At 39.1% G+C, this 14,795-nt stretch overlaps 1 protein-coding gene and 1 pseudogene across 2 annotated transcripts in view; one reads left to right on the top strand and one right to left on the bottom strand.

The window, feature by feature from the left end:
* The window catches only part of TMEM123 (transmembrane protein 123), a 72,593-nt gene that overhangs the window by 41,942 nt on the left and 15,856 nt on the right, over window positions 1-14,795 (top strand). The window lies entirely within an intron of this gene.
* Window positions 1,719-2,729, bottom strand: LOC132526257 (synaptobrevin homolog YKT6-like; annotated as a pseudogene).

Genomic DNA, 14,795 nt, shown 5'->3' with positions numbered 1-14,795 from the left:
TTATTCCCTCACCTGTGAATATGAGACATCATTCCTGTGATTATGTTATCTTACCTGGCAGAGGGGTTTTTGCAGATGTACTTAAGGTTAGTAATCAGTTGACCTTAAGACAAACTATTGAGTGGGCCTAGCATAATCATATGAGCCCTTTAAAAGCAAAGAGTTTTCTCTGGCTGGTGGCAGAAGTGGAAGTCGGAGAGATTTGAAGCGTGAGAAGGACATGCTGCTGTTGGCTTTGAAGACAGAGGGACCACATGAATACAGGTGGCCTTTAAGAGCATGGAGTGACCCCAGCTGACAGACAGTAAGAAAATGGGACCCTCATGCAAGGACCTGGATACTATCAGCAGCCTAAATGATCTTGGAAGCAGGTTTTTTCCCAGAGCCTCCAGATAAGAGCCAAGCGTAGCCACACCTTGATTTCAGCCTTCATGAGACCCTGAGCAGAGACCCAGCTGAGCCGTCCATTCGTACTTATGACCTCCACAACTGGAAGCTTATAAATGGTGTTTTAAGTGACTACATGTGTGGCCTAGAAGTATATTTTGCGACTAGTTTATCTTGAAAGGAATACCGGGGAGTTATACTGCTCTAAGCTATAAGTGCTATGGGTACTTTCCCGAGAAAAAAATTGATGGCCAGGGTGAGTGTTTGCTTAGGATACAGTTACTTCAGTAATGGTGTGAAAAACCACACATTCTTCTGTTAGGGAACAGTCTGCTGCTGGTATGTAATTTTTATGTGTTTGATTCTTACAGGAAGGAGCTTTTACAAACCATTAACATTTATTAAACAAACCCACAACCTGTGACAGAAATCAGTGAACTTTTTCTGTGAAGGGCCACATGGTAAATACTTGTGGCTTTGGGGCCCATATGGTCTCCATCGCAACTATAATCAATTCTGTCCTGGTATCACAGCAGACACAGACAATATTTGAGTGAATGAGTGTAGCTGTGTGCCAGGAAAACTTTATTTATGGTCATAATTTGGCTTGTGTTATCAGTGTCTTATCTCTGGGTTTTTTTTCTTTTTACTCATGGCTGGTAGGTACTAGTTATTCCTTTAACTTATCACAACTGATTTCTGCCCTCATTCGTAGCTTTTCCTGACTTGAATTTACAAGAAACCTCCCCCACCAAAAAAAGTCTCTTTACTGAATTAGCTTATAATCTTGAGCATGTTTTTTGTTTTTTGTTTTTTGTTTTGCGGTACGCGGGCCTCCCACTGCTGTGGCCTCTCCCGTTGCGGAGCACAGGCTCCGGACGCGCAGGCTCACCGGCCATGGCTCACGGGCCCAGCCGCTCCGCGGCATGTGGGATCTTCCCGGACCGGGGCACGAACCCGCATCCCCTGCATCGGCAGGCGAACTCTCAACCACTGCACCACCAGGGAAGCCCTTGAGCATGTTTTTAAGTGACAAAATTGGTAGGAGAAGGACTATGGAATCTGTTTTATTACATAAGCATAGTGTATAAAACTTAATTTTAAAAGAGGCAAAGGTCATTCCTTTTATTTATTGAGGTATAATTGATGTGAAACTTTATATTAGTTTCAGGCATATAGCATAATGATTTGATAATCGTGTATACTGGCAAAATGATAAGCCTAGTTAACATCCAACACTACACATAGTTACAAAATTTTTCTTTCTTGTGATGAGAACTTTTAAGATTTATTCTGTTAGTAACTTTTTTTTTTTAAACGGGAGTCACTGAGCTTTATGGTTTCATTTGGCCCCAAAAATACACTTTTAGGGGGCCTCAAATTACTAGACATGTGAATTTGAACGTTCCCCACCGCCAGGTCCCTTCCACCCTTCGGTTCCTCCCAGGAGCTCCAAAGCCAAAGTTGAGTCTGTCCCCCTCGGGTCGTTCCACAGCGGCTCTGCTTCCTGGGGGCTGCAGTTGCGACGTGAATGACGGTGACGTTCCAGCTCAGGGGCCTCTGCCAGCTGCTGTCACATGATTGCACAGCACGAGTTTTGTTTCCAGGCCGTTTTATAGAAGGCTTTAGACTGTATTCCCAGCACTTCAGATTTGGACACCAGGTCATCTAGCTTCTCGCCTCGCTCTAACAAAGACTCCGCGGTGTTGTGCAGGATGATTTTGGTCTCATCTAGTTCAGCCTGCACTTTAGTCATTGGGTCAGCTTCTCGGAGGTTCTGGTATCTACTGAGGTGACCGTCCAGGCCTGCATACTGGATGGTATTGGGGAATCCAACTGGCCAGTCTGGCCTTTCGACCTGCTTGGAAAATTCGTCTAGTACCTTCTCCAGCAAGGTAAACGCCACCCAGGATGGGTATTCACTGTCAGCAATGACCACTCCCACCAGACTGTCGCTTCTCACTTAGACATGGCACAGATATTCTTGTTCTTTGACAGAAGCTCTGCTGCCTTTTGAAGAGCGCTCCACAGTCAGTTGACTTGTGAAGGTCATGAATTCCTGAACGCTGGACCTCTGGAAGAAGCTGAAGGAGGACACGTCGTACGCAGCTTTGAGCGGCACCGCCTTGGCATCGCCTTTGTACGGGACGCTGAGGCTGTACAGCTTCATGGCGCCGCGCCCTCGGGCCAGCTTCCCGCCTGGCCGCGGGACCAGCTTGCAGGGAGCAGCATGGCACTGCCCCTCGAGACCGCCATCAGCTGCTGACGGGTCGGCCACTCTCTTAGTAACTTAAATATGCAGTACAGTATTAACTATAGTCGCCAGTCTGTACATTACATCCCCTGACTTACTTATTGTATAACTGAAAGTTTGTACCTTTTGTCCTCTTCATCCTTTTCACCCACCACCCCTGCCCCGCCACGCCCTAGCTTCTCCACATTTGACAGCCGCCTATCTGTGAGCTCAGTTTTTTCTTTTGATTCCACATAAAAGTGACATCGTACAGTATTTTTCTTCCTCTGACTTATTTCACTTAGCATAATGCACTCAAAGTCCATTCCTGTTGTCACAAATGGCAAGATTTCTTTTTTTTTTAATGGCTGAGCAATATTCCACTGTGTGCGCGTGTGCGTGTGCGTGTGTGTCTGTGTCACATCTTTATCCATTCACTCATCAAAGGCCACTTAGGTTACATATCTTGGCTGTTGTACATAATGCTGGACTGAACATGGCAGTGTGTGTATATATATATATATATATATATATATATATACACACACACACACACACACACACACATATCTTTTCAACTTAGTGTTTTCATTTGGGGGGGGGGGGCGCTGGAATAAATACCCAGGGGTGGATTGCTGTATCATACAGTAGGTCTATCTTGAGGAACCTCCAAACTGTTTTCCATAGTGGCTGCACCAATTTACATTCTCACCCAGAGAGCACAAGGATTCCCTTTTCTTCATATCTTTCCTAAGACTTGTTATTTTTTGTCTTTTTGATAATAGCCATTCTAACAGTTAGGAGGTGATATCTCATTGTGTCTCTGATTTGCATTTTCCTGATGATTAGTGATGTTGAACACTTTTCATATGTCTGTTGTATGTCTTCTTTGGGAAAATGTCTATTCAGATTCTGTGCCTATTTTTTAAATGAAATTACTGGTTTTCTTGCTATTGAGTTATATGACTTCTTCATATAATTTGGATACTAACCCCTTAACAGATACATGATTTACAGATATTTTCTCCCATTCAATAGGTTGCCTTTTCATTTTGTTGATGGTTTCGTTTGCTGTGCAGAAGCATCTTAGTTTGATGTAGTCCCACTTGTTTATTTTTGCTTTTGTTGTCTCTGCTTTTGGTGTCAATCCCAAAAGTCATAGCCAAGACTTAAGGACTTTACCACCTATTTTTTTTTAGATGTTTTATGGTTTCAGGTCTTACATTAGGTACTATTAAGTCCTTACCCCATTTGGAATTAATGCTTTGTGTGTGGTGTAAGATAGCGGTTCAGTTTCATTCTGTTGCATATGGCTGTCTGGTTTTCCCATCTCCATTTATTGAAGAGATTGTTCTTTCCCCCATTGTATATTCTTGGCTTCTTTGTCATAAATTAATTGACCATACATGTGTGGTTTCTGGGCTCTCTGTTCTGTTCTGTTGATATATATGTCTGTTTTTACGCCAATACCATACTGTTTTGATTACTATAGCTCTGTAATTATAGCTTAAATTTAGAAAGTGTGATGCCTCCATCTTCGTTTTTATTTCTCAAGATTGCTTTGGCTACTCAGGGACTTTTGTGATTCCATACAAATTTTAGGATCATTTGTTCAATTTCTATGAAAAATACCATTGGAATTTTTATAGAGATTGCATGGACTCTGTAGATTGCTTTGGATGGTGTTGATATTTTAACAATGTTCTTCTAATTCATGATCACAGAATATTTTTCCATTTATTTGTGTCTTCTTTAATTCCTTACATCAGTGTCTTATAGTTTTCAGTATACAGGTCCATTACCTACTCGGTTAAATTTTTTCCTAGGTATTTTATTCTCTTTCATGCAGTTGTAAATGGGATTGGTTCTTAATTTCTCTTTGTGATAGTTTGTTATTAGTGTATAGAAACGCAGTAGATTTTTGTATATTGATTTTGTATCCTGAAACTTTATTGAATTTCTTTATTAGTTCTAACACTTTCTTTGTGGAGTCTTTAGGGTTTTCTATTTATAATACCATGTTATTTGCAAATACTGACAATTTTACTTCTTTCTCTCTAATTTGGATGCCTTTTATTTCTTTTTTTTTTTTTTAGAAGATGTTGGGGGTAGGAGTTTATTAATTTATTTATTTTTGCTCTGTTGGGTCTTCGTTTCTGTGTGAGAGCTTTCTCTAGTTGTGGCAAGTGGGGGCCACTCTTCATCGTGGTGCGTGAGCTTCTCACTGTCGTGGCCTCTCTTGTTGCAGAGCACAGGCTCCAGACGCGCAGGCTCAGTAGTTGTGGCTCACGGGCCTAGTTGCTCCGCGGAATGTGGGATCCTCCCAGACCAGGGCTCAAACCCGTGTCCCCTGCATTAGCAGGCAGATTCTCAACCACTGCGCCACCAGTGGAAGCCCCTATTTCTTTTTCTTGCCTAATTGTTCGGGCTAGGACTTCCAATACTGTGTTGAATAAAAGTGGTGAGAATGGGCATACTTGTCTTGTTCCTGATTTTACAGGAAAAGCTTTCAGCTTTTCACCATTGAGTATGATGTTAGCTGTGGGCTTATCATATATGGCCTCTATTATGTTGAGGTACATTCCTTCGGTACCCACTTTGCAGAGAATTTTTATCATAAATGTTGAATTTTCCTAAATGCTTTTCCTGCATCTAATGAGATAATCATATGGTTTTTATCCTTCATTTTGTTAATGTGGTATATAACATTGATTTGCAGATGTTGAACCATCCTTGCATCACTGGAATAAATCCCACTGGATTATGGTGTATGATTCTTTTCATGTATTGATGAGTCCAGTTTGCTAATATTTTGTTGAGGATTTTTGCATCCATATTCATCAGGGGTATTGGCCTGTAATTTTCTTTTGTTGTGGCATCCTTGTCTGATTTTGGTATCAAGGTAATGCTGACCTCTTAAAATTACTTTTGAAGTCTTATCTCTTCTGTTTTTTTGGAAGAGTTTTGAGAAGGATTGGTATTAATTCTTGAATATTTGGCAGAATTGACCAGTGAAGCTGTCTTATCCTGGACTTCTGTTTGCTAGGAGGTTTTTCTTTTGTTTTGTTTTTAGGGTTTGTTTTTTTTTTTTTCTATTTTGTTTTATTTATTTTCTTATACAGCAGGTTCTTATTAGTCATCAGTTTTATACACATCAGTGTATACATGTCAATCCCAATTGCCCAATTCAGCACACCACCATCCCCAGCCCCCCACGGCTTTCCCCCCTTGGTGTCCATACATTTGTTCTCTACATCTGTGTCTCAACTTCTGCCCTGCAAACCAGTTCATCTGTACCATTTTTCTAGGTTCCATATACATGCCTTAATATACGATATTTGTTTTTCTCTTTCTGACTTACTTCACTCTGTATGACAGTCTCTAGATCCATCCATGTCTCAACAAAGGACTCAATTTCGTTCCTTTTTATGGCTGAGTAATATTCCATTGTATATATGTGCCACATCTTCTTTATCCATTCATCTGTTGTTGGGGATTTAGATTGCTTCCATGACCTGGCTGTTGCAAATAGTGCTGCAATGAACATTGGGGTTGCATGTGTCTTTTTCAATTACGGTTTTCTCTTGGTATATGCCCAGTAGTGGGATTGCTGGATCATATGGTAATTCTATTTTTAGTTTTTTAAGGAACCTCCATACTCTTCTCCATAGTGGGTGTATCAATTTACACTCCCACCAACAGTGCAAGAGAGTTCCCTTTTCTCCACACCCTCTCCAGCATTTGTTGTTTGTACATTTTCTGATGATGCCCATTCTAACTGGTGTGAGGTGAAACCTCACTGTAGTTTTGATTTGCATTTCTCTAATAATTAGTGATAGTGACCAGCTTTTCATGTGCTTCTTGGCCATCTGTATGTCTTCTTTGGAGAAATGTCTATTTAGGTCTTCTGCCCATTTTTGGATGGGGTTGTTTCTTTAATATTGAGCTGCATGAGCTGTTTATATATTTTGGAGATTAATCCTTTGTCCGTTGATTCATTTGCAAATATTTTCTCGCATTCTGAGGGTTGTCTTTAAGTCTTGTTTATGGTTTCCTTTGCTGTGCAAAAGCTTTTAAGTTTCATTAGGTCCCCTTTGTTTATTTTTGTTTTTATTTCCATTACTCTAGGAGGTGGATCAAAAAAGATCTTGCTGTGATTTATGTCAAAGAGTGTTCTTCCTATGTTTTCCTCTAAGAGTTTTATAGTGTCCGGTCGTACATTTAGGTCTCGAATCCATTTTGAGTTTATTTTTGTGTATGGTGTTAGGGAGTGTTCTAATTTCATTCTTTTACATGTAGCTGCCCAGTTTTCCCAGCACCACTTATTGAAGAGACTGTCTTTTCTCCATTGTATATCCTTGCCTCCTTTGTCATAGATTAGTTGACCATAGGTGTGTGGGTTTATCTCTGGGCTTTCTATCTTGTTCCACTGATCTATGTTTCTGTTTTTGTGCCAGTACCTTATTGTCTTGATTACTGTAGCTTTGTGGTACAGTGTGAAGTCAGGGAGTCTGATTCCTCCAGCTCCGTTTTTTCCCTCAAGACTGCTTTGGCTCTTCGGGGTCTTTTGTGTCTCCATACAAATTTTAAGATTTTTTGTTCTAGTTATGTAAAAAATGCCATTGGTAATTTGATAGGGATTGCATTGAATCTGTAGATTGCTTTGGGTAGTACAGTCATTTTCACAATACTGATTCTTCCAATCCAAGAACATGGTATATCTCTCCATCTGTTGGTATCATCTTTAATTTCTTTCATCAGTGTCTTATAGTGTTCTGCATACAGGTCTTTTGTCTCCCTAGGTAGGTTTATTCCTAGGTATTTTATTCTTTTTGTTGCAGTGGTAAATGGGAGTGTTTCCTTAATTTCTCTTTCAGATTTTTCATCATTAGTGTGTAGGAATGCAAGAGATTTCTTGGCATTAATTTTGTATCCTGCAACTTTACCAATTGATTAGCTCTAGTAGTTTACTGGTGGCATTTTCAGGATTCTCTATGTATAGTATCGTGTCATCTGCAAACAGTGACCAATTTGTAATCCTTTTATTTCTTTTTCTTCCCTGATTGCCATGGCTAGGACTTCCAAAACTATGTTGAATAATAGTGGGGAGAGTGGATATCCTTGTCTTGTTCCTGACCTTAGAGGAAATGCTTTCAGTTTTTCACCTTTGAGAATGATGTTTGCTGTGGCTTTGTTGTATATGGCCTTTATTATGTTGAGGTAGGTTCCCTCTATGCCCACTTTCTGGAGAGTTTTTATCATAAATGGGTGTCGAATTTTGTCAAAAGCTTTTTCTGCATCTACTGAGATGATCATATGGTTTTTATTCTTCAATTTGTTAATGTGGTGTATCACATTGATTGATTTGCCTATATTGAGGAATCCTTGCATCCCTGGGATAAATCCCTCTTGACCGTGGTGTATGATCCTTTTAATGTGTTGTTGGATTCTGTTTGCTAGTATTTTGTAGAGGATTTTTGCATCTATATTCATCAGTGATATTCTGTAATTTTCTTTTTTTGTAGTACCTTTGTATGGTTTTGGTATCAGGATGATGGTGGCCTCATACAATGAGTTTGGGAGTGTTCCTTCCTCTGCAATTTTTTGGAACAGTTTGAGAAGGATGGGTATTAGCTCTTCTCTAAATATTTGATAGCATTCACCTGTGAAGCCATCTGGTCCTGGACTTTTGTTTGTTGGAAGATTTTTAATCACAGTTTCAGTTTCATTACTTGTGATTAGTCTGTGTATATTTTCTATTTCTTCGTGGTTCAGTCTTGGAAGGTTATACCTTTCTAAGAATTTGTCCATTTCTTCCAGGTTGTCCATTTTATTGGCCTGGAGTTGCTTGTAGTAGTCTCTTAGGATGCTTTGTATTTCTGCGGTGTCTGTTGTAACTTCTCCTTTTTCATTTCTAATTTTATTGATTTCAGTCCTCTCCCTCTTTTTCTTCATGAGTCTAACTAATGGTTTATCAATTTGTTTATCTTCTCAAAGAACCAGCTTTTAGTTTTATTGATCTTTGCTATTGTTTTCTTTGTTTCTATTTCATTAATTTCTTCTCTGATCTTCATTATTTCTTTCCTTCTGCTAACTTTGGGTTTTGTTTGTTCTTCTTTCTCTAGTTCCTTTAGGTGTAAGGTTAGATTGTTGATTTGAGATTTTTCTTGTTTCTTGAGGTAGGCTTGTATAGCTATAAACTTTTCTCTTAGAACTGCTTTTCCTGCATCCCATAGGTTTTGGATCGTCGTGTTTTCATTGTCATTTGTCTCTAGGTATTTTTTGATTTCCTCTTTGATTTCTTCAGTGATCTCTTGGTTATTTAGTAACGTATTGTTTAGCCTCCACATGTTCGTGTTTTTTACATTTTTTCCCTGTAATTCATTTCTAATCTCACAGCGTTGTGGTCAGAAAAGATGCTTGATATGATTTCAATTTTCTTAAATTTACTGAGGCTTGATTTGCGACCCAATATGTGAGCTATTCTGGAGAATGTCCCTTGTGCACTTGAGAAGAAAGTGTAACCTGCTGTTTTTGGATGGAATGTCCTATAAATATCCATTAAATCTATCTGGCCTGTTGTGTCATTTAAAGCTTGTGTTTCCTTATTTATTTTCATTTTGATGATCTGTCCGTTGGATGATCTGTCCATTGGTTAAAGTCCCCCACTATTATTTTGTTACTGTCTATTTCCTGTTTTTTAGCTGTTAGCAATTGCCTTATGTATTGAGGTGGTCCAGGTTGGGTGCATATATATTTATAATTGTTATATCTTCTTCTTGGATTGATCCTTTGATCATTATGTAGTGTCCTTCCTTGTCTCTTGTAACATTCTTTATTTTAAATTCTATTTATCTGATATGAGTATTGCTACTCCAGCTTTCTTTTGGTTTCCATTAACATGGAATATCTCTTTCCATCCCCTCACTTTCAGTCTGTATGTGTCCCTAGGTCTGAAGTGGGTCTCTTATAGACAGTATATATATTGGCTGCAGCATTTAATCCAGTCACATTTAAGGTAATTATTGATATGTATTTTCCTATGACCATTTTCTTAATTGTTTTGGGTTTGTTTTTGTAGGTCCTTTTCTTCTCTTGTGTTTCCCACTTAGAGAAGTTCCTTTAGCATTTGTTGTAGAGCTGGTTTGGTGGTGCTGAATTCCCTTATCTTTTGCTTGTCTGTAAAGCTTTTGATTTCTCCTTCAAATCTGAATGAGATCCTTGCTGGGTAGAGTAATCTTGGTTGTAGGTTCTTTACTTTCATCACTTTAAGTATATCATGCCACTCCCTTCTGGCTTGTAGAGTTTCTACTGAGAAATCAGCTGTTAACCTTAAGGGAGTTCCCTTGTATGTTATTTGTCATTTTTCCCTTGCTGCTTTCAATAATTTTTATTTGTCTTTAATTTTTGCCAATTTGATTACTTTGTGTCTCGGCATGTTTCTCCTTGGGTTTATCCTGTATGGGACTCTCTGAGTTTCCTGGACTTGGGTGCCTATTTCCTTTCCCATGTTAGGAACGTTTTCAACTATAATCTCTTCAAATATTTTCTCAGGTCCTTTCTCTCTTCTCCTTCTGGGACCCCTATAATGCGAATGTTCTTGCGTTTATTGTTGTCCCAGAGGTCTCTTAGGCTGTCTTCATTTCTTTTCATTCTTTTTTCTTTATTCTGTTCCTCAGCAGTGAATTCCACCATTCTTTCTTCCAGGTAACTTATCCATTCTTCTGCCTCCGTTATTCTGCTCTTGATTCCTTCTAGTATAGTTTTCATTTCAGTTATTTTATTGTTCATCTCAGTTTGTTTGTTCTTTATTCTTCTAGGTCTTTGTTAAACATTTCTTGCATCTTCTCTATCTTTGCCTCCATTCTTTTTCCGAGGTCCTGGATCATCTTCACTATCATTATTCTGAATTCTTTTTCTGGAAGGTTGCCTCTCTCCACTTCATTTCGTTGTTTTTCTGAGGTTTAATCTGTTTCACTATCATTATTTTCAGTTCTTTTTCTGGAAGGTTGCCTATCTCCAACTTCATTTAGTTGTTTTTCTGGGGTTTTATCTTGTTTCTTCATCTGGTACATAACCCTCTGCCTTTTCATCTTGTCTATCTTTCTGTGAATGTGTTTTTTTTTTCCCACAGGCTGCATGAATGTAGTTCTTCTTGCTTCTGCTGTCTGCCTTCTGGTGGATGAGGCTATCTTTAGGAGGTTTTGATTACTGATTCAACCTCCCTATTGGTCTGTTCAGATTTTCTATTTCTTCATGATTCAGTCTTGGAAGGTTTTATGTTTCAAAGAATTTATCTATTTCTCCTAGGTTGTCCAATTTTTTGGCATATAATTGTTCATAGTAGTGTCTGAACATTCTTTGTATTTCTGTGGTATCTATTTTGATGTCACCTCTTTCAATTCTGACTTTAGCTGAAAGTTTGTCCATTTGTTGTTTATCTTCTCAAAATGGCAGCTCTTGATTTCATTGATGTTTTCTATTGTCATTTTAGTCTCTATTTCATTTTTCTACTCTGACCTTTGTTATTTTAATTCTTCTACTAACTTTGAGTCTCAATTTGTTTTTTTTTCTAGTTTCTTTAGTGTAAAGTTACGTTGTTTATGTGAGATTTTTCTTGTTTCCTGACGTCAGCATTTATAGCTATGCACTTCCCTGTTAGAATTACTTTTGCTGCATCCCATAAGTTTTGGTATGCTGTATTTACATTTTCATTAGTCTTAAGGTATTTTTTGTTTCCTCTTTGATTTCTTCTTTGACCCATTTGTTCAGTAGCATGTTGTTTAATTTCCACATATTTGTGCATTTTCCAGTTTTCTTTTTGTAATTGAATTCTAGTTTCCTACCATTGTGGTTGGAAAAGATGCTTGATATTATTTTAGTCTTCTTAACTTTGTTAAGACTTGTCTTCTGGCCTCATATATTATCTATCCTGGAGAATACTCCATGTGCACTTGAGAAGATTGTGCATTCTGTTGCTTCTTGGATGAAATGTTCTGTATATATCTGTTAAGTCTCTATGTTCTAACATGTCATTTAAGGCCAGTGTTTCCTTATTGATTTTCTGTCTGGATGATCTATCCATTGATGTAAGTGGGGTATTAAAGTCCCTCATTGTTATTGTATTGCTGTCTTTTTCTCCCTGTAGGTCTGTTAATATTTGCTTTATATATTTAGGTGCTCCTATGTTGGGTGCATAAATATTTACAAATATTTTCTTATTTGTTTAACACCTTTATGTGATGCCCTTCTTTGTCTCTTATTAATATCTTTGTTTTAAAGTTTATTTTGTCTGATGTAAGTATAGCTACCCCAGCTTTCTTTTTGTTTCCGTTTGCAGGGAATATATTTCTCTATCCCCTCTCTTTCAGTCTCTGTGTCCTTGTATCTGAAGTGAGTCTCCTGTAGGCAACATATAGATGGGTGGGTTTTTTTAATCCACTCTGTATCTTTCAATGGGAAAATTTAGCCCATTGACATTTAAAGTAATTGTTGATAGGTATGGACTTACTTCCATTTTGTTAATTGTTTTCTGGCTGTTTTGCAGGTCCTGTATTCCTTTCTTCTTCTCTTGTTGTCGTCTTTTGTGGTTTGATGACATACTTTAGTGGTATGCTTAGATTCTTTTATGTTTTGTGTATCTACTAGAGGTGTTTTTCTTTGTGGTTACCTTGAAGCTTACATATAAGAACTTATTTATAACAGTCTGTGTTAAGCTGGTAACAACTTAAATTTAAATAGGTTCTAAAGCTCAACAGTTTTGCTCTCCCCACCCCCACGTTTTATGTTTTTGATGTCACATTTACATCTTTTTATCCTGTGTATTCTTCAACTAATCATTATAATTATAGTTATTTTTATTAGTTTTGTGTTTTAATCTCCATACTAGCTCTATAAGTGATTAATCTACCACCTTTACATTAGATTATTCTGAATTTTACCTTTACCAGTGATACTTATTCTTTAATATGTTCTCTGTTACTGATTAGCACCTTCTTGTTTCAGCTTAAAGAAGTCCCTTTAACATTTCTTATAAGGCCGGTTTAGTGGTGAACTCCTTTAGCTTTTGCTTTTCTGGAAAAACTCTTTATCTCTCCTTCAATTCTGAATGATAACTTTGCCAGATTGAGTATTCTTGGTTGACAGTTTTTCCTCTAAGCACTTTGAATATATTGTGCCACTCCCTTCTGGCCTGCAAAGTTTCTGCTGAAAAATCTGTTGTTTTTATGAGGATTCCCTTATATGGAATAGGTTGGGGGGTTTTCTTGCTGCTTTTAAGATTTTCTCCTTGTCTTTATCTTTTGACACATTAATTATAATGTGTCTTTGTGTGGGTCTCTCTGGGTTCATCTTATTTGGAACTCTCTGGATTTCCTGGATCTGGATATCAGTCCCTCCCCAGGTTGGGGAACTTCTCAGCCATTATTTTCTTTCAATAAATTTTCTGCCCCTTTCTGTCTTATTTTCCTGGCACCCCTATAATGCAAATGTTGGTCTGCTTGATGTTGTCTTGTAAGTCCCTCAAAGTATCTTCACTTTTTTTTCCACTCTGTTTCCTTTTTGCTGCTTTGATTGGGAGAGTTCCACTGTCCTGTCCTTGAGTTCACTGATCCTTTCTCCTGCTTTATCTAGTCTACTCTTGAGCCCCTTTAGTGTATTTTTCAGTTATTGTATTCTTCAGCTCTGTGACTTCTTTTGATACTTTCTTATATTTTCCCTTTGTTGAAGTTCTGACTGTATTCATCCATTCTTCTCCCAAATTCAGTGAGAATCTTTATGACAGTTATTTTGAACTCTTTATCAGGTAAATTACTTATCTTTGTTTCATTAAAGTCTTTTTTTGATGTTTTATCTTGTTCTTTCCTGTGGAACATATTTCTCTGTTTCTTCATTTTCCTTGATTCTCTACATTGGTTTCTATGCATTAGATGAAACAGCCACCTTGCCCAGACTTGAAGGAGTGAGTCCATGTAGGAGATGAACCTTATTGTTCAATCCTGCCCTAGCTCTTGGTTGTCTCTCAAACTTTTTTGATTGTTAAGTAGTCTATTTTGTTTTTAATGGATTCTAGTAGCTGAGAGTATGCCAAGACCTGTCAGTGTAGGAGAGGATCTCAGTCAACACCTAGACTAAACCTGATTGGAAGCTAAACCCTCAGGTAACAGCTTTCAAAGTATGCAAATATATACAGTTCTCTGGGACCACAAACACAAGTCCCACTGGCAGCTAGAGCCAGGTGATCTGGAGGTGTCCCCTGGGCAGCATCACAAAATTGGTGCCTCAGAAAAATGGACAGCCTCCTTTCCAGAAGATCCCAGAGACCTGGAATGAGGCAAAGAGAGAGTGCAAAGATGGTGTCCCCTGGCCTCCATTCCCGAGAGCGCCTTTGTCGGCCTCTAAAAGTGTGCCAAACCCTAAGCCTGCCCCTCAGGCCAAAGCTCCTGGACAAGCAAGAAGGCCTCTCTCTCAGAAAGATCTGCTATCTGCACGGTTCTCTGGGGGTGGCAGCCAGCCAGGAACTACCTTTGCATTTGTTACAGTCCCATGGGACCTAGGAACACAAGCCCCCCCTGGCCTCCAGAGCCAGGCAATCAAGTGCATCCCCTGGTGGTGTGTGTGGGGGGGAGGGGCAGCCACAAAAAACAGGGCACCAGACGCATATACAAGTCCACTCCAGGATACACTGGTGCTCTGGAGTGTGGCAGAGGGAGAACATGAAGATAGCACCCACCCCCCAGGTCTCTGGAAAGGATTGTGGTCAGCCCTTAGATGTGTGTTTAATTAGAAGCCTGCCCCTCAGGCCTAGCTGATAAGATAATAGGCCTCTTTCACAGAAAGGCTGAGCTCCTGGGTCTGTTGCCTCTTGCTGTGTCCTGGGGAGTGGTAGCTGGTTGAGAGCTCTTTCTCTGTTGGTTACAGTCCTGTGGAACTTGTGAGCATATACCCTGCTGACCAGAGCCAGTCATTCTAAAGGTCTCCCCTGGCAGCAACCACAAAAGTTGGGGCACCAGAGATGGGCATAGGCTCCTTTCTGGGAGATCCTGGTGAGCTGGAGTGAGGGAGAGCAAAAAGATGGTGCCCGCCAACCTCTGTCCCTAGAGGGTACCCCAATAGGCCCTTAGACATGTGTTAGATTAGATTCCTTCTGCTCATACCAAACTTTCAGATTAGGAAA

The sequence above is a fragment of the Lagenorhynchus albirostris genome, chromosome 9 (assembly GCF_949774975.1).
Source record: "Lagenorhynchus albirostris chromosome 9, mLagAlb1.1, whole genome shotgun sequence".
NCBI lineage: Eukaryota > Metazoa > Chordata > Mammalia > Artiodactyla > Delphinidae > Lagenorhynchus > Lagenorhynchus albirostris.
Note: the sequence above shows the minus strand (reverse complement) of the source record. Positions and strands in the feature narration are given on the sequence as shown.